Source organism: Tachypleus tridentatus, chromosome 6 (genome assembly GCF_004210375.1).
Source record: "Tachypleus tridentatus isolate NWPU-2018 chromosome 6, ASM421037v1, whole genome shotgun sequence".
Taxonomy (NCBI): domain Eukaryota; kingdom Metazoa; phylum Arthropoda; class Merostomata; order Xiphosura; family Limulidae; genus Tachypleus; species Tachypleus tridentatus.
Window position 1 is genome coordinate 79,580,706 of NC_134830.1, and position 27,133 is coordinate 79,607,838.

The window sequence follows — 27,133 nt, forward strand, 5'->3', positions numbered from 1 at the left end:
GAAAAACAACCAGACAACAACAGTAGCTGCTACAATATTTACTCTAACAATAAAAAGTGCCAAGCGTGTTCAGTAATATCACATCTCGAGCCCTGGGTCTGTCGATCTACATTCCGTCCGCTAACTCTGGGTCACAGCTTGTCCACGTAGCAAACGAAAAATAAAACCAGAAGGCGAACAAAACCTTAACATAAAGAAAGAATGTTAATTGTCAAATATAATACAGAAGTATGAGAGACCATTCGTCTAGCTATAAAAATTATCCATTATGTGTGCGTGTCGATTGACTCAATTGCAGTAATTTTTGTATGATGACTAAAAACTGTCCAATGGTTTACAAAAAACCTTTTTTATCGACTTTTTACTCTAGAAAAGAGACAAATAACACCCTGAAACATGGCATATTTCAATATTTTTATAAACTTTATGTTGAATTTAAAAAACAAATACTTAATAGTGAAATCAATTACCTTCAACAAAGCAGGGTGTAAAATCAGCATTTTATTAGGTCATTAGGGCGTTAATAGCAAGAGGAGAATGAAGGACAATGTTATATTATAACATTGTCTTTTATATAATTTTTGCTTCTTTCACTTCTACCCTCAGTCAGTGTAGAGTTAAAATTGCACATAGAGATGAAGTTTCGGAGATTTTAGACTAATCATAATACACAAACATTATTTTTATATACAACTTATTACAGTGACTTATCTATACCAACTTTTTTGGTTAATTTTATTCACACTTACAGAAACACGAAATTATATTTTTTAGTCTAGACTAAAGCCCAACTAACAATGAGTGCTTGTGCAACCTACCCAACAGATAACAGAAGTATTAAAGTTCATGCAATCTATCTGAGAGACAAAATAAGTGTTAAAGTTCGTTTTCTCTTATGTTGAGGCCCGACAAGGCCAGGTGTTTAGGATGCTAAACTCGTAACCTGAGGGTCACGAGTTCGAATCTCCGTCACACCAAACATACTTACCCTTTCAGCCGTAAGGGCATTATAATGTGACAATCAACCCCATTATTTCTTGGTAAAAACGTTGCCCAAGAGTTAGCAGTGGGTGATGATGACTAGACACCTTCACTCTGGTCTTAGACTACTAAATTAGGGACAGCTTGCGCACATAGCTCATAACCCTTGTGTAGCTTTGCATAAAATTCAAAAACAAACAAACTCTTATGTTTTTTTAATGAAAAGGGACCTGAAGAAAACAAAATCACTGGCACTGTAAATAAGTTTTTTTTATGATTCGTACAACATACAACTTGCTGTTGTTTTTCATTTTATATAATTATTATTACAACTTATCATGAGTGCCGTACCAAAATCACTAGACAAACACGTACATTTATCCTATAATATATTTTCATACACTTTTCAGCATACAAAAACTTGTATAGTTTCCATAGGTGAAGTGTAATGATGAAACTCATTGAGTCAAATCTACATGAAACTTCTGTCTTTTACTGAAACCAGATTTTATCGGTTTTAATACATCTATCTATTTATGAAATACATTACTTGCCAGTAACATGCTGTAGTAAAAAAAAAAAATCATTTTTCTGCTATGACTGCTGCTCACAACACCTATTGTCTTTTAGATACAAAGGTTTTCCAAGTATTGTGAGCACATTTCATTCCCTTCCAGATACACACATTTTCTAAGTGCTGTGAGTATATCACATGCCCTTACCAAACTAAAGATATCATCCTTGCCATCTGTATAAAACCAACATTTTTCTAATATATATATATATATACCCTATCACTTCGAATTTAAGACGCACCTATTTTCACATTTTTCCGAACTGAAAATTAGCATACGCCTTAAATTCGAGGAATTATTTTTCACTCTTCGAAAGTCTCAAAAACATCATCTTCCTCGAACAACAAAGATTTTCGAGAAAATTCTACATTAATAAACAGTTTAGACTATATTTTAAAAAGAACTTAGAAAGACTAAAAAACACGTACAAAACGTCAAATTTCTCGATGTCAGCACCTCTAGCGGTGTAGTTGGATATCACCTTCTTCAGTCTTTATCTCACTTTCCTGTTGTTCAGAAGCTATTTTATTGAGTTTTACCCATGGAAAAAAGTTTTACGTACAATACCGAATTTAAAAGAAAAGTTATTTTGTGCACCAAACAGTTTGGGAACCGTGCACTAGTAAAAAGTATACAGTGAGCGAGGCAAATGTACGTCATTGGCATGGTATGAAAGCAAAGTTGTTTTCTTGCAAGAAAAGTACAAAGTCATTTTCTAGCCTAAGAAAAGGAAGACATCCTGAAATTGATCCCGCCGTTTTAACGAGATGAAACGGCAATTTTTCTCGACATGCCACGCAACTACACTGTAAATACCAAAGGAGAAAAACAGGTGACAATTAAAACCATTGGATATGAAAAGTTAAGAATTGGTGTTATGCTATGTGTAACTGCAGATGGAAATATTAAACAGAAAAACATTGTCGAAAGAAAATGTTTGCAAAGATGTAGTAATTCTTGCACTAAAAATGCATGGATGACATTAGTGTTAATGAAAGAGTGGTTGGGATGTATATGGGAACTTCAGCCTGGTGTATTATTAAAGTAACAGAGCATCCTTGTAATGGATGCATTTCGTGGCCATCTTTCCGATAAAATCAAGAGTAGTTAAGGAACATAAGCAACGATCTGGTGATAATTCCTGGCTGAATGACAGGTCAGTTACAACCTCTTGATGTGTCCATTAACAAGTCTTTGAAAGATCATATCCGTAAGCTGATGCTTGGCTGAATAAAGACAATCATGCTTTGACACCAAGTGGCAAAATAAAAAAGCACCACCATCAACAATAGTGGAGTAGATTTCAAAACCTTGGAAAGAAGTGTTTGACAATATCATTAGAAAATCGTTTTAAAAATGTTGTTTATCCAATGTGGAAGACGAAATGCAAGATGACATTATTTGTGACAACAGTGAATCACGTGAATTAGAGGCTTTAACTTCAAAATATAACAGTTGGTCAGAAGAAACATCGGAGTAACATTCTAATCAAATAAATAAAACGAAAGAAACAATACTGTAATGAAACTTTTTAATTTCCTGTATATTTTAATACATTTCATTTTAAATACATTATTAACATTTTTGATTCGTGAATAAACTCTTTTAAAATATATTCACTCCTTTCTAATTATCACCCAAATCTTTTACCGCAAAATCCCTTTTTAAAAGTAGGGTGCGTCTTAAATTAGAAGGGGTCTCAAGTTCAAAGTAATACAGTATTATTTTTTTTTACAGGAAGGGAGGAAGTTACTTGTATAAATATTTTGGGAAAACAAAGCTCAAGTTATAAAAAGTTAGTCGCTAGAGTACAATCAAAAGATAAAGTCTAGATATTACAAACTAGGTTTCCCGTTTTTATTTTTCTCGTATTTTAAGAGTATGGATATATATCGAAATTTTAAAGAACTCAAACAAATATTATGTCTAAAATGCCTTGCACGGTTTAAATAAATAGCACCAGCCCCATAGATCTCCTAAGCAAATATGTTATTTTGTCTTTCAATACTTTTATGTGGAAAAAATAACTTTTACCAATTTTATGGACACAGAACAAACGAAGTTTAAACACAGCAAACATTAAATCATTATAATGCTTTGCGCTCAAATATATTAAAATTACCACAGTAGTCTTTATCAATAACTGTAATTTTAATACGACATAACACACTAAACTTCATAAATATGAAATATCTATTTGGAAGATTTAAAAAGTAGTTTTGTTTTATCGCTGATGCTTGTCCTAATTTTTTAAGTTTGGACAACTTCATCAAACTTTCAAATCATTTACTTAATCATCATTTTAAATCCGCTTATCCAAAAGGTTCTTTAGCAATATTAAAAAACTCTTTAGCAAATTTCTCTCAACAAGCTACTTTTAATAATTAGTTGATAGTCTTTTATATCCCTGCAACCTTAGTTTAACATTTTCTAAGTTGTGAAAGTGAACTTGTTTTTTTATTATATACATGACAAATATTTATTTTGCTTTTTATTATTTATTCTACGCTTTTCTGAAGATTTAGAAAAATTCATCAACAAAGCAGATAAAAAATAGACACACAAAGAATGGTGATAAAAATTTGAAAATTTACAGTTTATGTTAAAAAGTGTTGTACAAAATTGAAATAATTAATAAAAACTATTAGCCGCTCTAAAATTTAAAGTTAAACAAATAACCAGATTCATATCACGTGACATACTAAAGTAAATTGATACAATTGAAAGACAACATCAGTGTTTCTATAAGCTTTGGATCAACTCAAGTTTTCTTTATTAATTTTTTACTCTTAAGCTTGTTACGTCGTAACTTGATGTAATATAACACCACAAACATTCTCAAGTAGATTTCTCGTCTAAGTGCTATTAGTTCTTGGTTGTTGAAAAACTTTACACCAGAAGTTGCGCATATTTTGTAACTCCAAGGCACTTCTATTTTCCGAACATGAATACTGTGATATCATTTCACTAGACGATATTATTTTCCCACCTTGTTTCTGTATTGTAACAACAAATTGTGAGAAATATTCTTTTTTAACAGTAGTTTGTTTTGAAGGTAAAACCTTTAGTGTTTTATCAAATACTGTAGACGCTGTGCTTATCGAAGTGCTGATCTTATATTTACATTTAAGAAAAACTTATCAGCGGACACAGCGTTTTATTTTCTCTTCTTTAGTGCTGTAACCAAACCACGAAGACGTACAAAAAGCCTTAAAAGTGAAATGCCAAATACTAAGTGTGTTACTAACTGATAACTGGTAGTTTAAAACATACCTGTTAATGGCTGTTATCGTTTTAGTTTTACTTCTTTGTTTTGCTCCTTGTGGCTAAGCGATAAATTGAATTATAAAGCTAAAGGCAGGGTTTCGATAGTCGTGGACACAGAACAAATAGTCCAATGAGGAGATTTGCACTTAACAAGAAACAAGCAAACAATATTTCGTTATTTCGCAAATGCTCGATTACGTAACTTACGATTTTCCGTGGTACGTCTTGGACATACGATACTTTTTGTAATCAAATAGCAAAAACGCAGTGAAATAAAAAAAAATGTAAAATTAAGGTGTTATTTTAAATATAATGTTAATGGACGATTATTGGTCATTTTATACTCGTTTTTTTTTATGAAATTTCCTATAAGATATCAACTGAAGCGAAGTATAATGATGAAAACTATCAGGTGGTTCACTGTAAGTGACAAACAACTTAGTAATGAATTCACGAATCTTTTAACAAAACACAATTTATAACACACAAGTTCTTCCTGGAAGGATTCTCGAAAAAAAAAATGTGTATAGCCAAGGTCAAATAGAGAAAATGTTCAAAGTGATCATTTTGAATGAAGGAAATTAAGTGTCTCCCCTTGCACCTCCGAAAACTAAAAACAAAAGACAGTAAGAATTATGTTAAGACCATGACTGAGGCATATATTGTTTCTTATAATGCTTGTTTCAGCTACGTTTCCAAAGTATCTGGTTACAAGTTGAATCTAACTAAAATATTAAAGATTGTACAAACTGTAAAAGAGCCAAAATTTTCAAACGTTTCCTCATGGTAATAAATACATAGTCGTCACATACTTCCTAGAAGAGTCAAGTGTAGGAAGCACGTTATAGTATGTCTTTCCCTTTCTTTTACTGTGCACGATTCTAAAGAGTTGGCCTTGAAATATCTTTGTCCGTTAGAAAGAAATGGCACTTGGCTGGGGTTGATGGTAGGCCCAGTTCTTAGGAGAGCATGGAATTCACAATTTATACATATTACACACTAGTATGTTAATAAAGAAGAATTTGAATATATCGTATATTTTAGTTACCAAACTCAATAAATTCTGCTTTTTAATATTATATACCTTTTTGTGCTATTAAATTATGTGTGCGAACGTGTTTACTTTTATACAATAGTCAATCTCAATTAGAAATTCCGTTGAAGATACGCAGTCTTGCCTAAATGTTTGCATGCTGTTCTATATTACTGTTATTATCTACATGCATGGAATAGTTATTGAATAAATACCCGAGTAGTAACAGAGAATATAGCGTATGATTGGATAAACTGTGTAAGTTGGTTTTAGCATTTTTCGTAAAACACACATGCACACTTGTTTTATATAAGAGGGTGTGTTTTCGGTATGACCGTTTCCGAAACAGATCAACGCTTTGTTCAGAGATTTTTCTCTGTAGTTGGTGTAGAGTCAAGTGCCAAAAGTTATAGGGCGTCAAATTATTCGTCTGTCTGAAAATAATGTGAAACAAATGGACATTGTCAAAACAGTAAGGTACCCCAGGGTAGTGTATCCAAAACTATGAAACATCATCACACTATACAAAAACCTTGTTCCAGGAAAATCTTCTGGTAGATGCTCGACATGACCGTGTCTTGATCAATTAACACGTTAAGGTCGAAAGGAGTATTGCAACACGTTAGAACTGAAATGGCATGAACACATTCATTTCAGGGGATCCAGAATAACAGTGAATATGAGTCTGACCAAACAAGGTAAGTTTGCAAGAAGGGCAATCTGTAAACCGATATTAACCAAAATTCACACCCGTCAGTCACCGTGTTACATGAACAAGACAGCATGCCAACTTAGAGCTAGGAGACTGGTGACATGCCATCTATTCATATTAGTCCTGTTTCTGGTTTGTTACTTGTGGCAGATTCGTGTTCGTTGATTACCTGAAAAACAGATGAAGGAAGACTGTCTTTTCCACAGGGAACACACAGCAGGAAGTGCAGTATATATTTGAACAGCTATTTACCATGGTGGAAAATTTTCTCTTCATATCCCCCAAGGAAATGTTAATGGCGCTTCCTATAGCCATCACGTGTAGACAATATTTGTGCCATATGCTAGGACAAGTACTAGCAACAATTTTATACTCCAGGATGTCAATGCTACTGCTATAATGCGTGTATTGTACAGGATTATCTCGACCAGGAGGATATTACAAGACTGCCATGGCCAGCAAAATCTCCAGATTGTAATCCCATTGATTGTGCAGAACTGAGTCGAAAAATTGCTGAAGATGACACTAAACCAGCTACTGTAACTGAGTTACAGCGCCATTCAGTGACAAGTTGGGATGAATTCACGGTGGTTAATTTCAATAGCATGCCACGGCGCTTTGCGGATACTAGAGTATGAATGGAATCAACCAAGTTCTAAATATTTAATATGAACCAACATAAGGCCACAGATGTTATTTATGATAATTTGATGTTATATTTTATCGTTATATATGTATTGGTCAGGTTTCGTTGTGATAGGTGAAATGGTGACTTGTACTTCTTTCCACAGGTCTCTGGTAAAATCTTTGTTACTCTAATAAATCCTTCGTATGTCCATATAAGTCTGTCTCATTACATGAAATACACATGTATATGTTTATTAAAACACTTATTTTTCAGTTTAACAGCGCTAAGTGTACTTGTATTCCATCGTAATGATCTTATTTGTGACAAAATATGCAAACCTTTTGGCCGAGAATGTAGATGCTCTGTTGTTTTATGCTATCTCTCTGTTTAAAACTAAAATATTAACATAAGCATATTTTTCTTTTATAATGACTTTATCTCTCTAACTATATATGTGCGACTTACAAAACTGATTTATGTGGTTGTCTACATAATAAGTCATCATTTTGTAATACCAAATGATCATCATAACTCTGGTACCTGATACTGGTGAATGAAGCAGTTTTAAATAGAATATAGTGTAATTTTTTATAAAACTGTTATCCAGCTACACTGTATAGCTATTTTATTAAGATCCTTGCCTAAAATATGGTTCAACCATTTTCACCTAATAACCAGAGTCAACGCGTAGCATAAACTATACAGATGTCTTGTCTGACAATCATTCGTCAAAAAAACATAACGTTCAATGGATGTCGCCAATGGCAAGTGGTGGAAAATGCGACTTTCAAATTTAATCCTAAAGTTGCTCAACAACTGATGAAAGAAATGGCCTTTGATAATGTGCTTAATAGAATGGAACATACTATCACTAACTTCTAAATTAAGAGAAATCAATAAATTATCCTGCTGATTGCGTTTTATACTATACATGATATCACTACGTTTTCGTATTTACAGACTAAACTAACAATCTATGACATGACTTATTTACTTCGCATATGAAAATACAAATCTGTATATGAATGATCTACTAGAGCATCTAGTTAGTGTGCTTTACTAACGACGGTGCTAAACAAATGAAATAAAGCATTCTGATTTTTATGTAAGAACAGGATATGTAATCAACTATTATTATTATACAATTGATTTTTAGTTCTTATCTGTGTGGGTAGATTGCTTAAATAAAAAGATAAAAACAATAGCTAGTGTTTCATACATACACTATAACAGTCTTCTGTTAAATGAGGCAAACATGAATAACTTAAATAGTTGTACTAAAACTTGGTGTCTTATAATGGGGAAGAACTACGCTTGCATAGTAATCTGATATCCAACATTTGTATCACCACTCTGTACCAATAATACATTCAGATTCCTGCTAGACAAGTAAATGTTTTACTTTATCACTTAAAGACGATAAAGGTAAACACTTGAACAATCCGCTAGAAGTAAACGTGAAACATATAGCAGTTAAAAAATAAATAAATATACGTGTTTATAAAAAATCAAAGTGGCTTTTATTTCCCAACTAAGATTTAAATACGTACATCAAAAACTAACTTTAATAACTATGTATCTAATCGATATATATACCTATCTATTGGGTAATGTTCTCGCTGGCATTTAATGTTAAACTGAATCAATATTAAAGAGGCAAATGCTACATGTCTACGCCGCATAATCCCAATATGGTCGCTTTTAACACCAAAAAATCGCGAAAAGCAGAAATGTGTCAATATTACTGCTTTGGGACCAGCAAAAATATTATATATCTTGTTTGTTCCAGTGCAACCTTACGAAACAACGTGCAGACAAAAACATCCAATCGTGCACAGGCAATTTTATTTTCTAGTCTTAAGGCTGCATGCGGACGTTGGGGCTTCTTAAATACTGATCTATCATCGCTGATTCAAAGGAAGGTTTACTTTCGTGGCGCCCATCTCTTCTCTAAACAGTTGTCCCTAATTTAGCAGCGAAAATTCATAATAACATTGGCTTCTTATTCGTACACTAACCATAATACAGAGGACCAATTTAATTAATTAAAAGTATCTATTGAGAAGGAGGAAGACTAATGATAGTTGATTTTTAGGTTAACAATATAAGCTTGCATGCATGTTTCACTACCTCATACTTTTGTATCTGTGCGGTTCCAAAATACAATCCTCTCACTTTACGTTGTGAGCGCGTGATAAAAGTGGCAACCAGTGTCTTACATTCAAGATTGAAAATCTTCACAAATCCACAGTTAACGTTATAGTCATTAATTCAGATAACTTGTGGGTTCAGATTAAGCGCAGGTTACACGCATTAGTGCTGACAAATTAAAACTATCAACATTCTTTATTTTTGAAACATAAACTTACACTGTTTTCACCATTATTAATAATTAACTGTAGTTCGGGATTTATTAATAACTTTAAATCACAGAGACTAAGGTTTAGTTGCTGTTGTTAATTTCTAGCGGATAAACAATAGAGATTAATGTCTTTTGTCATCATTTTACTAAATAAAACGTCCGTAATTGAAGTAAACCACAGTGTATATCTAAACATGGATTAAAGCCATATAATAATAAAAATTTTGTACCCTTTAGATTAGAGCGTGAAAAGTACTGGGGTGCGAAAGAAAGTTATTTATGTGTGCGGTGTAGTTCTTATTTCATTTTGCATCGCACGTGCCTCTGCATGAGCTGAGCAACAAATGTAACAAGATGATAAGGAACGTTTGTGCACTGCATGGGTAGTGGTTACACTTGTGGTAAGTGGTAAGACTGTCTTGATGTATTTAAAAAGAAATCAACATGGAGACAAATGTAAAGGTAATTTTAAACGTTGTCAGTAGCAAAGATGAATTACTTCCCTGCCATCTCGCCCACAAAAAAAAAGAACTTTTCCCAGTTCATGTCATAGATTTTCCTGAAAAATTCAAGCAAAAACTTCATTTTGATTTATTCAGCTCTGCAAAATCCTAAAGCTGTACTGCATGACTAAATAAATCAAAATGAAGTATTTCCTTAATTTTTTCAAGGAAATCTATGACATGAACTGAGAGTTGGTATGAAATGACCATATAATAACTCTCAAAATAGATAACAGACTCTTAGATAACTTTTCAAATTATGAGTGAAATCTGAAAACAAGTAGAGAGGGCCAGTGTTATCAACCATTAAACTGTAAAAATAAAAGGAAGTGACATTACTTGCAGCATGCCATACACAACCCTTAAACTTACTGTATAATATTTGTAAATATAAGAAAACAAAATCTTCTTGAAATTAATCATGAGACTGTGATTGGTACATCTGAAAAGCAGGGTACCGAGGGAAAGTTTTGTTCTACACAAGTTTGGTTTAGTTTGTTTTGAATTTTCGCTCAAAGCTAGCAGTCCCTAATTTAGTAGTGTAAGACTAGAGGAAAAGCAGTTATTCATCATCACCCACCGCCAACTCTTGGGTTACTCTTTTATCAAAGAATAGTGGATAGGAAGGTAGGTAGGTATTCAATGTTTATTGGCACAAAGCTACAAGGCTATCTGTGGCAGACAAGATGTGGTACAGTATAGGTATAGGGCAATTAAGGTAAAAAGTAAAATATGTAAAATTAGGAACTGCCAGAAAGACTAAAGCAAGAAGTACAACCTTGCTGTCATTCACCTGAAGTTGGCCTTTCCAGTCCTGGGTTCAGTTCAAAAGAAAAAGAAAAACTAAAATGTGTAAAATTAAGACATGCCAGGAAGATTGAAGCATCAAGATCGAATTTGCAGTCAGTTCCCTGAAGTTGGCCTTTCAAGTCCTGGATTTAACTTAAAATAAAAATTGAAATGTGTAAAAGAAATCGTGTTAAAACATTAAAATGTGTAAAAGAAATCATGCTAAAACACTATATAGTCCGATAAAAACCTTAAATTAAGTGTAAAAGACCAATGAATCTTAAAAATGTAAAAACATGAGTGAGATGGGCAGTATCACCTATAACATGGGCCAAAGTCAAAGGCAAACGTGCCTTATATACATCTTTAAAATGGTGTCGTCGTTCTCGGTTGTAACGACTGCATGATAATAAAATGTGGATAATTGTGATCTGAGTGCCACATAGACCACACATTGGTGCAGCAGTTCCAGATAAAAGGAAGTGGTAGGTTAAAAAACTGTGACCAATGTGTTGCCTTGCCAAAACAACCTCCTTTCTTCGATCCTTACAGAAGCAAGAGGGCCAAAGATCTAGACAAGGTTTGATTTGAAAAAGCTTATTATTGTGTTGCTCATTCCAGGTTGCCTGCCATCTGGTGTATAGTCTGGATTTGATAACTGGACCATACATAGTCCATGTATGGAATGAGTACTGGGATGATAGATCCAGAATAGACATACTTCGCTGCTCTGTCGACCAGCTCATTCCCAAAAATACCAACATGACCTGGCATACAAAAGAATTGGACGGAGGCAGATGAGAGAGAAAGATGGGCCAGTTTGTTTTCGATATTGATGAGAAAAGGGTGGTGTCTATCATGGAATGATTCCAGGGCCAATAGATAGCTGAGTGAGTCGGTACATATTGCACAATTTGTATATTGCATTAGTTCAATATGATTTAGGGCAAGAGAAATGGCATACAATTCGTCATTGAAAACAGAAACTGTAGGGGGGAGTCTGTGCGCCACAATCGAACTGTCACAAACCATGGCAGAGCCCACTGAGTCACCCGATTTGGAACCATCTGTATATAAAATAACGGATGGATCATATGAAAGATGTTCAGCAAAGAAAGAGCGATATTTACAATCGGGTGTATCTGCTTTCCTCAGATGACTTAAAGAGAGGTTAGAATTGAGGACAGTAATTTGCCATGGTGAAAGAGGCTGATTTGAAGAAACTGCAATGTTATTTAAGGAGAAATCCATTCTTCTAATTGTGCCTGGATACGGAGACTAAAAGGAACAATGGCAGATTTTCTGTTATTAAAAAGTGTGGTTGGAAAACACAACTCCAGGTAAGATACTGTGGTAAGAGTCGAAGTTTGGAAGCATACATTAGAGAAGTTGTAAACGGCGAATATATAGAGGGGGTTCATGAGATTCCACATACAGACTTTGCACGGGAGAAGTACGAAAAGCTCCAATGCAAAGCTGAAACCCTTGGTGATGAACAGAATCCAACATTTTCAGTGCTGAGGTTCTGGAAGAACCATAAACAACAGACTCATAGTCAAGTTTGGATCGAACGAGGGCACGATAAATTTTGAGTATCGATCCACTCCCCAAGAGGTGGAAGAGAGGACACAGAGGATGTTCAATAATTTTAGGCATTTGATACGAAGTTGCTTGATATGCGATATAAAATTTAATTTACAATAAAATATAAGACCTAAGAACGGAGTTCTGGATATGGGTGGATTCCCCCTTTACGGCAGAAATGTATACAAACGGTTTTAGAGAGTGAAAGTTTAAAAAAATTTGCTGTGGTCCACTTCAGTATCTGATTTATTGCAGTTTGTAGCTGCCATTCAATAAACATCATGCTTGATGACTGACATGAGGTGTAAAAGTCATCAACAAAAAGACCGTTTGCAACTGTAGGGGTAGCTGTTCACTGATAGCATTAATCTTTATAATGAAAAGTGTGACCCTCAGAATACAGCCCTGAGGCACTCCAAGTTCCTGTGGGAAAAATGAGAAAGTGTTGAGCCCACACGGACTTGGAATCGGCGCTTCATTAAGAATTGCTGGATGAAAAGGGTAAGTTGCCACGCAATCCATATGAGTGAAAGTCTCGTAAGATGCTATATCTCCATGTTGTATCGTAAGCTTTTTCTAAATAAAAAAACAGTAACAAGATGTTGTCGCCTTAAAAAGACTTCTATGATTGATGTTTCAAGGCAAATTAAGTGGTCTATCGTAGAGCATTGTCTTCGGAGCCCACACTGAGTAAGTGAGAGGAGGTTGTTTGATTCAAGAAACCAAACGAGGCGGGCATTGATTATCCTTTCCAAGATCTTACTGAGACAACTTGTCAAAGCAATGGGATGATAGTTCGAAGATATCGTTTGATCCTTCCCAGGTTTCAGAATAGGGAGTATGATAGCTTGTCGCCAAAATTCTGGATAGACATTTTCCTGCAATATCCGATTAAAGACAGCTGGAAGAATAGTAAAAAAGTTCTGGGAAAGGTAGCGTAACATCTCATAATGTATATTATCATGTCCAACTGATGTATTGCCAGACCAATGAATTGCAAGTTTGAGTTCCATCAGTGTAAGAGAGCGATTGTAGTCATAGGAATGGTCAGTTGAAAAGGAAAGAGTCAGATGCTCCGCCTGTGTTTTAATGGCTAAAAAGGAAGGGGATAAGTTCAAAGAGCTAGACACACGAGAAGTCCCCAAGAGTATTGGCAATGCTCTGTGCATCTGCAACTTCGTGGCCATCAGATATTAAGATAGAGAGGGGGCAGAAGTATATCTTCCACTCACCCTACAGATCTTATCCAATATAACTTTTGTGCTGGTGGTTGAAAAAATGCTGGAGGTGTACTTAATCCAAGATTCCTTCTGGCTTTGACGTCTAACTTGCCGAGTGTGTGCACGGGCTTGCTGAAATGCAATGCGGTTTGAGAGCGTGGGGTGTCTTCGAAATTTATCCCAAGCACGCTTCTGAGTTTTCAGTGTTATAGAACAGGCAGAATTTCACTAAGAGCAGGGGTGCCGTGGGGAACATGTCGAGGTTTTAGAGATGCATCGAGAAGCAGCTTGTATAATACTGTTGGTTACTGCTGATATACAATCATCTATGGATGATTTACAAAAGATGGCAGGATCAAGTTCCGAAAGAGTAGTGAAAGAAGGCCATTTGGCCTGGACCAACTGCTACCGAGGTACGTGGGTCGGGTGGTACTGATCACGGCCAATCTCTCGTAAGATGATGGGAAAATGATCACTACCTCGTGGATTGATGTCAGCCTCCCAGGAAAAGTGAGTGAGTAGCGAAGGGGAACAGACAGAAAGAACTATAGCTGTAAATGAGTGACTAGGTGCATGAAAATATATGTAAAAGCCAGTATTGAATAGAGCCAGGTAAAGAGCCCTCTCATATCAATACGGAAGCCACCCTAGAGGGGATTATGGCCATTGAAATCTCCCAAGATTAAGAAGGGGCAAGCAGTTGCTCAATGAGGGTATCAAGGTGTGATTGATTATAATGTGTTTGAGGTGTGAGGTACAGAGAGCAAATAATGATGGTACAACCCAAATAGACACAGATGGCTAAAGCTTCCAAGGGTGTGGTCAATGACAGGAACTGGGTGGGCACTATGCTGATCAACCAGCAATGCAGCTCCCCCATGTCCCCATCCTACACATAGCCTGTCGTTCCGGTATAATGAATGGTGTCAGATAGTAACTGTATTTGTAGGCTGTAGAAATGTTTCCTGCAAAGAAAGACATATGGGATGATAAAAGTCAATCAGATCTTTGATGTCAGTCACATTTGATTGGAAACCTCGACACTTCCATTGGATTAGTGTGGCCATGTGTAATTATTTCAGAGGAGAAGACGGTAGAGAGTCCTTGTGCTTACGGCCGCGTTTATTTTTCTTTATTGGATGTGGGTTTATCGACCTCTATGGATCCTGCTCTAACTCGAATAGCCGGGTCTCAATTTATCGGTATACGTAAAATGACTGAGGGCGTGGACGAGTGGTTTGTTTAATTTTGGGGGTATCAAGAGAGGGAGACCCCATGGAAACATCTTGACTTGAAGAAGGTGAAGTTTGGCAATGACTGGAAGGTGTGGTCAGGACCGAGATGGAAGGAGACACTAATTCGTGAACTGTGTTGATTTGGGGAAGTGTTTCATAAAGATTTGCTGGTGAAGATTGTGTAGGGAATAGAGTAAGGTCTGTTTAAACTCCTACTGTAGTAGTAAAACGGGTTACAGCAGTCTAAGTTCTGGTTGGAATAGGTAATAATAATTTTCGAGCCTCTGTATTAGTGAGATTATTAACTGTCTTGAAACGTTGTACTTCTTTTTCTTCTACCCATTTAGGGCAGGAGGTAAAAATAAGAAGGATGCGAACCATTACAGTTTATACAATGTGGTTCGAGTTGACATTCAGTGGCATTCTGGTTTTTACCACCACAACGGGCACAAGTCAAGAAACTACGGCAAAATTGTTTTGAATGACCAAATCGTTGACAATGGAAACATCGTACAGGATTTGGAATATACGGTCGCACCTTACAATTTAGATATCCTGCTTTTATTGTGGTGGCAGGACGTGGTACAATAAATGTTAGTATTAGAACATTTGTTGGTTCCAGAATTCCATCTTTACGAGTGAAGATTCGGCGTACTGCTGTGACACCTTGACTGGTGAGACCTGCGAGGATCTCCGATTTGGGGACAGTCCTTAAAATGGAATGAGGAGTAATTTCAATGGGTATGTCCCCCAAGGCCTTTGATGTCAGGAGGAGTTTGGAATGCTGTGATGAAGATGTTTCCACTAAAATGTCTCTCAAACGTAGCTTTTATACCGATTTAGGGGGGCCAGCATGCCCTTCTAAGCCCTTCTGAATAAAAAATGGAGACATCTGTACTAGAGGTTTGTCACTTAAAGAATGCAAAATTAAGAATCGCGGGCAGATTCAAGTGGTGAGTTAGGCTGTACAGATTCATCAATGCGTGGTCGTTTTCCAGTAGTCGGGCTTTTCTCAATGGTTTCAAGTTATATTATTTTTTTTGTTTCAGAAGTATCCATAATAAATAGAAAATTTTTCGGTGCCCACTGACCCCACCCACCATGGAGCCCTACAGTGCCTTAAGAGCACTGCAGCGACGCCAGGGTTTCGTGAGCACTATACCCGAACACCAGTGTCAGACACAATGTCCACAACACCCATTGTGGACGTCCTATGCTGGTACTCTGTTGACCCTGGCCCAAATGGACTAGCCGATTAATCTAGGGAGAGCTAACACAAGACCGTCCGTTTACAGGAATTCAAGGCCAAAGTGGTGTGTTGGAGTTGGACCCCTTAACCAGGATTCTTCCCCCCCCCCTCCACGGGTTACCACGCACGGCAAACACGCAGGTGGATGTTTAGATCCAAGAGGAGGTAAACTGTAAGAACAGAACCTTCTCTGGGAGGTCCCCTCACCATGTACAGGAATCCACATCGAGGGGAGAATAGTGAGATTGACTGTCACATTATAACGCCCCACAACTGAAAGGGTAAGCATGTTTGGTGTGACTGGGATTCGAATCCGTGACCCTCAAATTACGAGTCGAGTGCCTTAACCACCAGACCATATCGGGCATCCATACACAGGTTAGAACATTATTTCCACAACATGGCTTTCCCAATGTTTTTAAGTCGGAAATATCATAGAAGGCGTAATAACATACAAAATGAATAACAAAGAATGACAATCAGTTGTATTAATTTTTTGGTTGACTAAATAATATTACCTTGAATGCTTTTTTTTAAAATAAGGCTGATATTATACATAAGATCGAATAAATTAAAATATTAGAAAATACGTTTGGCAGCAGTTATGTTATCTTACTAGGTTGTTAAATCCATTACAAAAAGACATGCAGCCAATTTGATTTAAGGTAGAGAAAAGGCAGTAAGCCTACCCTAGCTTTGAGTTCTACCACACTGTTTAGTGGGTGTGTGCGTTTTTCATAGCAGAGTTATGTGCTGTATCCACCGAGGGGAATCAAGCACCTAATTTTAGTGTCTTAAATGTGTAGAATTACCGCTTTCCTAACAGGGGACAATCCTTCAATAAAATAGCCCACAATATTCCTTTGCTCCTCGGCTGAAACTTTAGAAATCGGACATTCTGTTCCGTTTTGGGAGAGAAGAGAACAACCCAAGGGATATGCACCATTTCTAATACTGTCCGCTCTTTCCCAGTAACAAAAAAAAGATGTTGAGAAAACAGTTTAAGTGTAGTAAATCCCGTTTGTAGTTTCTATATATTTACTATCTACGAAGAAAAAACTCACAACTAAACTGTTAGCTTTGTGTATATTTATTAAGTAACAATTCAATCGTTATTAGGGTGATGTTTTCTATGGTCTCCTACTCGGAAACAAAGTTCAAAATGTTGTTTTTTTCCTTATACTAATGAAGTGCCTGCGTGATTGAAGTGGAGTCATGCAAAGTTGAATGATCGGTATCATATACAGTTGTTAGTTCGGATGCGGGAGACATACACATCTCCCTTGCTTTCTAAACTACAATATAAAGTTTTCATTACCTGTTATATTTTAGTCACAGGGAGACTAACTGCAAGCTTCAACTTGTACGATTCCTTAGCACCTATTCTGAATATCTTCTCTGTATATAGACACACACACAGAGATATATAACTTCAAAGCTAAATTTTATTAGATTTAGCCTAGATTACCGGCCGTGAATTAATTCATAGCATGGAAGTACGTACAATATTCGTACCACGATAGTGTTAAACACACAGTGCACTTCCAATTGTGGGCATTTTATAAGAGTTTAAAATCCGAACAACGTTCATGAAGCAGCAGGTAACTCTGGCTGTCTATACTTGAACTCAATGGTCACAGGTGTATAAAGTTCTGTACAGGTAAAAATAACCAACCATATTTTATCTTCAATACAATACGATTGATGTTAACCTCTGGCTTTATCAAAAAAAGTAATTTTATGTATTTTTAACAGAAACTGCTAACTAAACACCAAAATGACGATAATATTAAACTCTAAAATGGTTCCAACAGCTGTATAGATAGAAATTTCAATAACGTAATGTGTTTTAAATTAATGGAATATGCCTCACAACAGGTATCCAAGTACCATAAAATTTTACCCCATTATTATTTTCAAAATGCACTAATTCCCCGAAAAGAAGGCAAAGACCGGCTGGAGGGGTCATCTGTTTTATCCGTCCGCATCACTAAAGAGTAATGTATTGTCAGTCATTCAGTCAGTAGGTACTAAATTTACATCACATAAGAGATTTTTAACTTTCGGGGTCATCTTTATATTTCAAGAGTAAATAAAATGAATATTAATTTCTTGCTTTTGAACTTCATATATCATGCTGTATTGTAACCTACACAGTGCACAATTTTTCTCGTGATCGTGACATGTACATATTTGACAGGTGTCACGACAGTGAAAACTGCAACGTTAAACGTCCTTTATATGATGTCATTTTAGTGTTCACAGATTTAATCACTGGCAACACATTACTATATAACAGTACGAGTAGTTAAAACTGATGACCTCTCCAGGCGGCCTTCAGTCTCCATTGGGGGATATTAGAAGTGAGCTTGTAAATATAAATCACAGCCAATGCTCTTTGTCATACCCGCTTACCATTTTTAATTTAAAATGATAAACTTTCTAATAAAACTTTAATTGACAGTTTGCTTAATTTTTTCAGCAAAGCAACATTAAGTTCTCTGCTGTTTTCACCATAGAAATTGAGCCCCGGATTTTAACGTTTTAATTCCATAAAGTTTTCATTGGCTTACCAAAAGACTTTGACTTCACATTTTTTAAATAATATACTGTATTAACAGAGATTGACTTTTTATCGTGTTCATCAATATTATTATTAAATTTCAGATATAAGACAGTTTGCTTCATAATAAGATCTAAAATTTAACAAAATTTTGTTTATAAACTATTTTTGTCTTTCATATATTTAATTGCTTATAGAGTTTTTAATAGAACATGATTAAGTATTTTCATATTATGCTTTCAACATTCCATAACATATAAACAAAAGTATAACAAATAATCTGTTGACCCACAGCTATGAGTCATTGCAGCTGTCCACTATTTTGGAGTTTATATCGCCCTAATCAATGCGTATCAGGAGCATATTTTCAGAAAATAAATAAAAAATCAGGAACTTATAAACCTGCAAATAAGGATCATAAAAAGTAAGGAAACAAGGCTGTAAGTACTGTAAACATAATGTACCCAAACTACAAACCCTGTTTTGGCTTCATGCTTTTACTTGGAATTGTATTTGTTGTAGCCAAAACATGGGTTTGTAGTTTAAACAAACAATGTCTGCAGTGTCTCTAGCCTTATTTACTTTTTTAAGTAACGGATTTACCGTTATACGCTTATTTTAGTACCTACGCTTGTTTTATTATAGTTTTATTTTTGTCTGTCACGAAATATTGTTGGCTGTGTATTGCGAAAGTCCCGTCTGTTATCGAAAGTTATAAAACCTTCTTGAGAGTATGTTTGTTTGGAATTAAGCACAAAGCTAAACAATGAGCTGGTTACCTGTGCTCTGCCCACTACGGGCATCGAAACCCATTTTCTAGCGCTATGCCACTGGGAGACTTGAGAGTAAGAATCAACAATATTTGTTTTACGAAAACGCTAGCCTCTGTTAGAACAATGTTGAAAGTTCGAGAAACTCGCGGGATTCACATAAAAATAGCTTACTAACCGAGAGACAGTAGAAGTGTGTTTGTGTGTTTTCTTATAGCAAAGCCACATCGGGCTATCTGCTAAGCCCACCGAGGGGAATCAAACCCCTGATTTTAGAGTTGTAAATCCGTAGACTTGTCGCTATATCAGCGGGGAGCGACAGTAGAAGAAGAGTGTTATTGGTCAACTACAGTCAGTTTGCTGTAGGTCTGGGAAACTACAATTGTGATTAACGCCTATTAATCGGAAAACTACAGAATTGGCCCAGGAACGTTTATAGATTTCGAATATTACAAACCATACAACTTCAGTGAATCAACTTTGGAGATTAGTATTTCTAAGAGGACATTAAATATCCTCGCTGGGAAAAGTCAGCTCGTAAGGGTAAACGGGTAATCAAGTTAGCTAGCTTAAACGAGATCCGCTTCTTCTTTATTAGTATTTGGGAATGTTGGAAATTGTGCTACCCAGGAGGATCAGGTACAAAAGGACTCTTCCTCCATCCCTAACTTTCATTTCAGCTACTACTATGTTGTAGTTTTAGTGCTTATAGGCCAGAGTAATCCACAGTACGCCGGCCCTTTTCAGGGCAAAGTCCACATATTGTTCTGAGTTGCCTTATTTATTTATTTTTAAATCTATTTATATAAAACTATTTATAAACTATGTATATTATACTAATTCTAAACGTCTAGTGCATGGTGGCCAGCTTGATTTATATTTCTTAAACATATATTCATAGGAGAGAGGTACTTAGTACCATGTTCATCATTTACGTTGTATCTGTCGAGATCACACAATAAATCATTTTTATGCCAATTTTTATCAAAATAATTTAGTGCCGGATACTGTCTCTAAGTTTACATGCTTGTGTATAAATGTGGATGAAGTACTTCGCGGTACTTTATAAGATGAGGTTGTGATTGAATTTTGTATTTTCTTAAACGAGATGTGACGATATAAATTCAGAATTAATTTTCTGTCGTGAACCTGAATCGTCGATAAAATATTCAGTTCTAGAACGGATACAAGATTCGTTATTGTCTACAAGTTTGTAAAACTCCCGTATAAAAAACCATCATTTGTTTGTAATAACTACACTGCTGGACAAAATCTTAAGGCCAATGAATATAAAGAAAAATATGCATTTTGCGTTGTTAGACTCAACCACTTGTTTAAGTAGAGCTTCGAAAGATGAAAATAAGAAAAGGGAAAATAAAAAAAAACTTTTTTTAGCATTTAATAGGGAAAATGTGGACACTATAAAATTAGCCTAAATACTAGCTGGACAAAAGTTTAAGACCATACTCAAACGAAGCTTTAGTCGGTAAACACGTAACGAAATTTAGTCATTTGTGCTCAAGCATTAGCGTTGTCAACATCTCCCACTGACACCTCCTGTGTTACATTGGGTAAAAACATGGCAAAGGCTAAAAAGTTGACAGAGTTTGAAGGTGGCAGAATTGTCGAGCTGCAAAAGCAAGGTCTCTCTCAACGTGCCATCACTGGTGAGATCGGGCGTAGTAAAACTCCTGTTGCAAATTTCTTTAAAGACCCTGAGAGATATTGAACGAGAATTTCAAGAAGTCGACCTAATAAAATTTCGCCGGCATTGAGTAGGAGGATTTGATGGGTTGTCCGGCAAAACACCAGCCGATCGTTGAACCAGGTTAAGGCCCTTACGGACGCAGTATACAGCTCAAGAACAATAAGACGGCATCTACGAGAGAAAGGCTTTAAAAACCGTAAATGTCTTCAAGGCCACGCCTCCTTCCACACCACGAAACAGCTTGGTTAAACTTTGCTGAGAAGCACCAAACATGGGACGTAGAAAAGTGGACAAAGGTTTTGTTCTCTGATGAGAAAAAATTTAACCTGGATGGTCAAGATGGCTTTCAACATTACTGGCACGATAAGAATATCCCACCGGAGACATTTTCTACACGACACAGTGGAGGAGGTTCCAAGATGATCTGGAGTGAGTTCTCTTTCCATGGAACAATGGAGCTTCAGGTTATACAGGGGCGTCAAAAATCAGCTGGCTACATTGGCATGTTGGAGAAAGCATCCTTATTGACTGAAGGACCTCGCTTGTGTGGAAATGACTGGATCTTTCAGCAGGACAACGCTGCAATCCACAATGCCCGCAGGACAAAGGACTTTTTTATGGTGAATAACATAATTCTTTAGAACCATCCAGCGTGTTCGCCCGAAATGAACCCCATTGAAAATGTTTGGGGAATGGATGGCAAGGGAAGTCTATAAAAATGGACGTCAATTCCAAATACTGCATGATCGTCGTAAAGCCATTTTCAGCACTTGGAATAACATTTCAGCCAGCCTTCTGCAAACGCTTATATCCATCATGCCAAAGCAAATGTTTGAAGTTATTCGCAATGATGGCCATGCAACTCACTATTAAGACCTCTTGTGGGGCTTTTCCTACCCTGTTTAGGACTTCTTTCTGGTATGATCTTAAACTTTTGACCAGCTAGTATTTAGGCTAATTTCATAGTGTTCTCATTTTCCCTATTCAATGCTAAAAAGGTTTTATTTTTATTTTCCCTTTTTTTATTTTCATCTTTCGAAGCTTTACTCAAATAAATGGTTAAGTCTAACAACGTAAAATACATATTTTTTCTTTGTGTTCATTGGCCTTACGATTTTGGCCAGCAGTATATTAGTAATAACCGTTACTATAAATTGTACTGTTTTTTGTTGGTATACTGATACATACACCCTTGTGCAAATTAATTGAAACAAATGGTAATTTTCAGCATGGCAACCAGTGTAGGCTTGCTGGACCCGCTGATTTCCTTTAATAGTAATTTTGTTTCACACAAATGGCGTCATTAGCTGTGTTTTGCAGTACGGCCGATTTATTTTTGGGATATATGACGAAATTTTGAGAAATATTACGTCACTCCAAATTGCGTTAGAAAGGCAAGAAGACCAGTCATAAAACAACTTCTTAACAACTCAATGAAGGAAAAACGATATCAATGGGGTCTGAAATAAAAGAACTGGACGCAAGAACAATGGAGGAAGGTGTTATTCAGTGACGAGACTCATTTCTTCGTACAGGGTCAAAGAAGTCTGTATGTTTGCAGATCTCCAGGTGAGAAACATCAAGAATTTCACATCAATCAGTTCGTAAAACATCCCTTGAAGATGTTTCGGGGCTTTTTCAACTACTATGGCGTCGGAGGCTTACATATCGTAGAAGGTATGATGCGAGGACCACAGTACATCGAAGTTTTGCAAAGAAGTGTCGTTCCAGAATTGAAAGAGAGATTTCCTGATGGATCTGGCATTTTTCAGCAAGATCTGGTTCCGTGCCATACATCGAAACTTGTGAAGAATTTTACGACTACAACGCGAATAAAGGTGCTGGACTGGCCTGGAAACTCTCCGGACTTAAATCCTATTGAAAATCTTTGGACGATTTGTAAAGAAAGACTTCGGGGAAAAGACTGTACTACGAAAGATAAGCTAATTGAGGTGTGGTACCGCGATCCAAAAATTAGTAAAGATTGCACTCAGCTCGTGGACTCGATGCCAAAGCGGATTAATGATCTTCTGAAAAATAAAGGCGGTCATATCATGTATTAATTTGTGAGTAATTTTTAAATTCTCAGAAATAAAAGGCAAAAAATTGGAAAAATCGTAATTTTCCGTCTTGTTTTAATTAATTTGCATAAGGGTGTATTTGTGTTAAAAAAAGAAAGTTGTGCGCATCATTCTTCTTGGCAAGTACAAATTAACATTTAATTAACTTTTAGATTGAAGTTAAAATTTCCAGTTATTTGAAATAGTAATATGTTAATATACGTAACCTAATAAATCAACACTTTTCCGAAATAAATTATAAGACGTAACATTCACTATCTCTATTTACTACTTTTTATATTCTTAATTTTTTTTGTTTATTTTGTTTAGGGCTTTATTGTGTTCAAGTATGAGCAAAAAAATACTTGATATTGTAGCTAACTTTATAATAATACCTACAGTTAACAGCTAGCTGATACGGTTCATGATGATTTACTGTAGCTGTTTGTTACATTATGTATCAATATTTTTAATTCTTCTTGTTTCTGGGGAGAAAGTGTTATTTCCCAATTGCTTATGCCTAAAGTAAATGGCAAAGACCTATTTTTCTCTTCAAACTTTGCTTTTGTGAGCTGGGTAATGAACTTTTCAAATTTACCCATTTTCCAGAACATTCCAGGTAGATTCAGTGCTGAGTAGCTGACAGAAAACTTTCTAGAATTTTGTATAATTTACAAAAATTTTCTTGTAGAACTTGCGAGAATTTTCTAGAACTTTCCATAGTAATATATCTCTCTCTCTATATATATATATACTGGGCCTCACCACTTCAGTTTAGTTCTAGATGCCTAAGTGAACACATAGACCTATCCAAGAAGGCTTCAACAAGTTTCCCTGTTATCAAGCAGGCATGTCAATGACATTTATGAAAAAAAGAGGAAAAGGTATATAGCCTGGCGCCAGAGGCGTCACAGCGCGGCGTAGCCGCGCCTGTCTAGGGGTGTCCGGAGGCATGGCCCCCCCCCCGGGAAATTTTAAAAAATGGATGCTATTTGGTGTGATTTGGTGCAATCTGGGACATAATTTCTTTATGTTTTTTGACATTGCAATGTTGTAAAAGTACACAATATATATCATATAAAATAACAAAAGGAAATTAAAAGACTAAATCAAACTAATAAAAACTATAACTTTCATTTACAGTTTTTAGCAGATTGATTTATTCTTTTAATTTGCATTCATTTTTTAGAAGATATATCAAAATATCTAAAATTAACAAATAAAATAAAAAGTAAATAAATGAAATTTAAGATTGTTTATTTGCTATTTATTCAGTGTAATTTTTTCTAAATCAAAATATATTAGTAATATGAGTTAATAAAGCCAAAATAACTCAGTAAATATTTCAAATACAAATCATTTCATAATTATCCTTTTTGAAATCAATAACATCATCATCATCAACTACTGGTATGCTGCCAATTAAATGTTTTACAGTCATTGCCAATAACTACTTCTCTGCTGCATATATTCCATACAATTTTCAAATCACATAAAATTACTCTTTTGACTAATCATGACTACCTACAGTTCAAATTGTTCATCTATGCAATCTTGTCATTATACTACTGGTACCTTAATGCCAGTGAATTTTCCATTCTTTCACAAATTGACAATACAAACTAAAACAGCATATGAAGGAAAGCTATGACATTGCTTAAAAATTCAACTACTGATATGGTTCAATATTAAACTACTGATATCAGTGATATGCCTCAGAAATTAAATTTTGTACAGTCACTGACATCAACAACTACTGCTCTGCTGCATGTATTCCATTAAAATTTCAAATTACTTAGAATTACTCTACATGACTACCTACAGTAAAACTTGTTCATCTATACAATCTTGTCAGTAAATTACTGGTACCTCAATATCAGTATATTTTTCATTCTTTCACAATACAAACTGAAACAGCAAATCAAGGAAAGCTTTGACATTGCTTCAAAATAAAATTAATGATATGCTTTAAAATAAACCACTGGCACTGTATACTGCAGATAATAATAAAATGTTTTTCAGTCACTGATATCAACTTCTGCTCTGCTGCATAAATTACAGTCAAATTTCAAATCACTTAATTTCCTTTAATCAATCTTGGCTACTTTCCTCTTTTTCGAGATAAGGGTTTCCAGTGCTCTCTTCCGAGCTTTTTTCTCTCCTTCTCTGAATGGGCAGCTCTCTGGACTTTTTCTTTAGCCAAGGTGGCTGGGCCAGATTTCACAGAACTATAGGCCTCAAGCCTTCCTGCCCTTTTCTTCTGATTCTCCCTCAGCTTTGAGGTATACTTTGAAGCTGCTGATCTAATGTCCTTACACATTCTCTTGTCTACAGGATCAAAATGAACATCTTTCCTTTTAAACATTTCAATCGCTGTTGTTTCTTTGGAGCGTAGAGAATATTTTATCGTCTTGTATGCACACGAGACCTGCAACGAGACTGCCTCCAAGATGGCGGTCAGATTTTTTTTTTCTGCAATAAACATTGAAAAAATACGATTTCTCCTCAAAAACCATCTATCCGGCCCCAAATCGCTCATATTTTCTCCTCGAATTTACACAAATCTCGTAGGTGATCGTTGGCCGTTTGAAAACCGCGGAAATCCGCGTTTCAGCGGAAAAATGGCACGCATGATCAAGACAAGAGCAAAAAAGTATTTTGTGACAGCATCTGCTAAAATGTGTGAAGCCTACAAGGCGTATCTTGGCATGCTTGTCGGGGATCAAAATAAACCCTGGGCAACTTATTTTACCTGTGAGCACTGCAAACAAACTCTAGAAGATAAGACGGACAATTTTTGCTTGCTTGAATAGTAAGAGTTTATATCATACAAATTTTAAAGCTTTTAAAATTTAAATATCTTTTAACTTATTTTTTTAAATTTCCAATGGTATAGAAAAAATATCATAGAGAAAATATTTTGCATGAACCTCTTATACATTAGTTGTGGATGAAATAAACTTATTCTTCATAATAACAATTTTATTTTGTTCTTATGCAGGATGGTACAGAGGGGAAAAGAGAGCCATGAAGATCCAGAATACAATTTCAGAGATGCAGCTGGTGAGAGAAACTTGTACTGCCCCAACCAAAAAGACCTCAATGAATTGATCAGAGATCTTGATCTAACAAACTCGAATGAGTTGTTTTTATGAATTTCGCACAAAGCTACTCGAGGGCTATCTGTGCTAGCCGTTCCTAATTTAGCAGTGGGAAGGCAACTAGTCATCACCACCCACCTCCATCTCTTGGGCTACTCTTTTACCAACGAATAGTGGGATTGACCGTCACATTATAACGCCACCCCGGCTGAAATGGCGAGCATGTTTGGCGCGATGGGGATGCGAACCCGTGACCCTCAGATTACGAGTCGCACGCTTTAACACGCTTAGCCATGCCGGGCCATAACAAACTCGATGCTGAGCTTTTGACATGTAGGCTTATGGAGTGGGATTTGTCAGATCAAAGTGTGCAAGTCGCAAGTCAGAGGAAGCGTCACCGACATTTTTCAAGCTTCTTCACTCGTCAAGATGGGCTCAACTTCTGCCACAATGTATGGCACAAAGCAGCTAGGCAATTTGCGCCAAATATTCGTTAAAAAGTTAAAAGAAAAGTAGATTTAGTAAAATTCATAAAAGGAGATTAAGGTTAAAAAAAACATAAATAGCATAAAACTAATGTTTACATCTAGTATACGGCGTTAAGAGATAAAGTACAGTGATACAAGTTGTAAAAGACCTTCTGTAGCATAATTGCGATTATTATAACTTGCCAGGAAGACTAACAGGTAAGTACAAAAACCACCGTTAGTCACCTGAAGTTGGCCTTTCCAATCCTGGTTTCGAGGTATTTGACATTACGGCCATTTTCTAATTTCAAATCGAACTGGATGTA

At 35.8% G+C, this 27,133-nt stretch overlaps 1 protein-coding gene across 1 annotated transcript in view; it reads right to left on the reverse strand.

Moving 5' to 3' along the window:
• Positions 1–27,133, reverse strand: part of LOC143252881 (rho GTPase-activating protein 18-like) — a 165,385-nt gene that overhangs the window by 124,019 nt on the left and 14,233 nt on the right. The window lies entirely within an intron of this gene.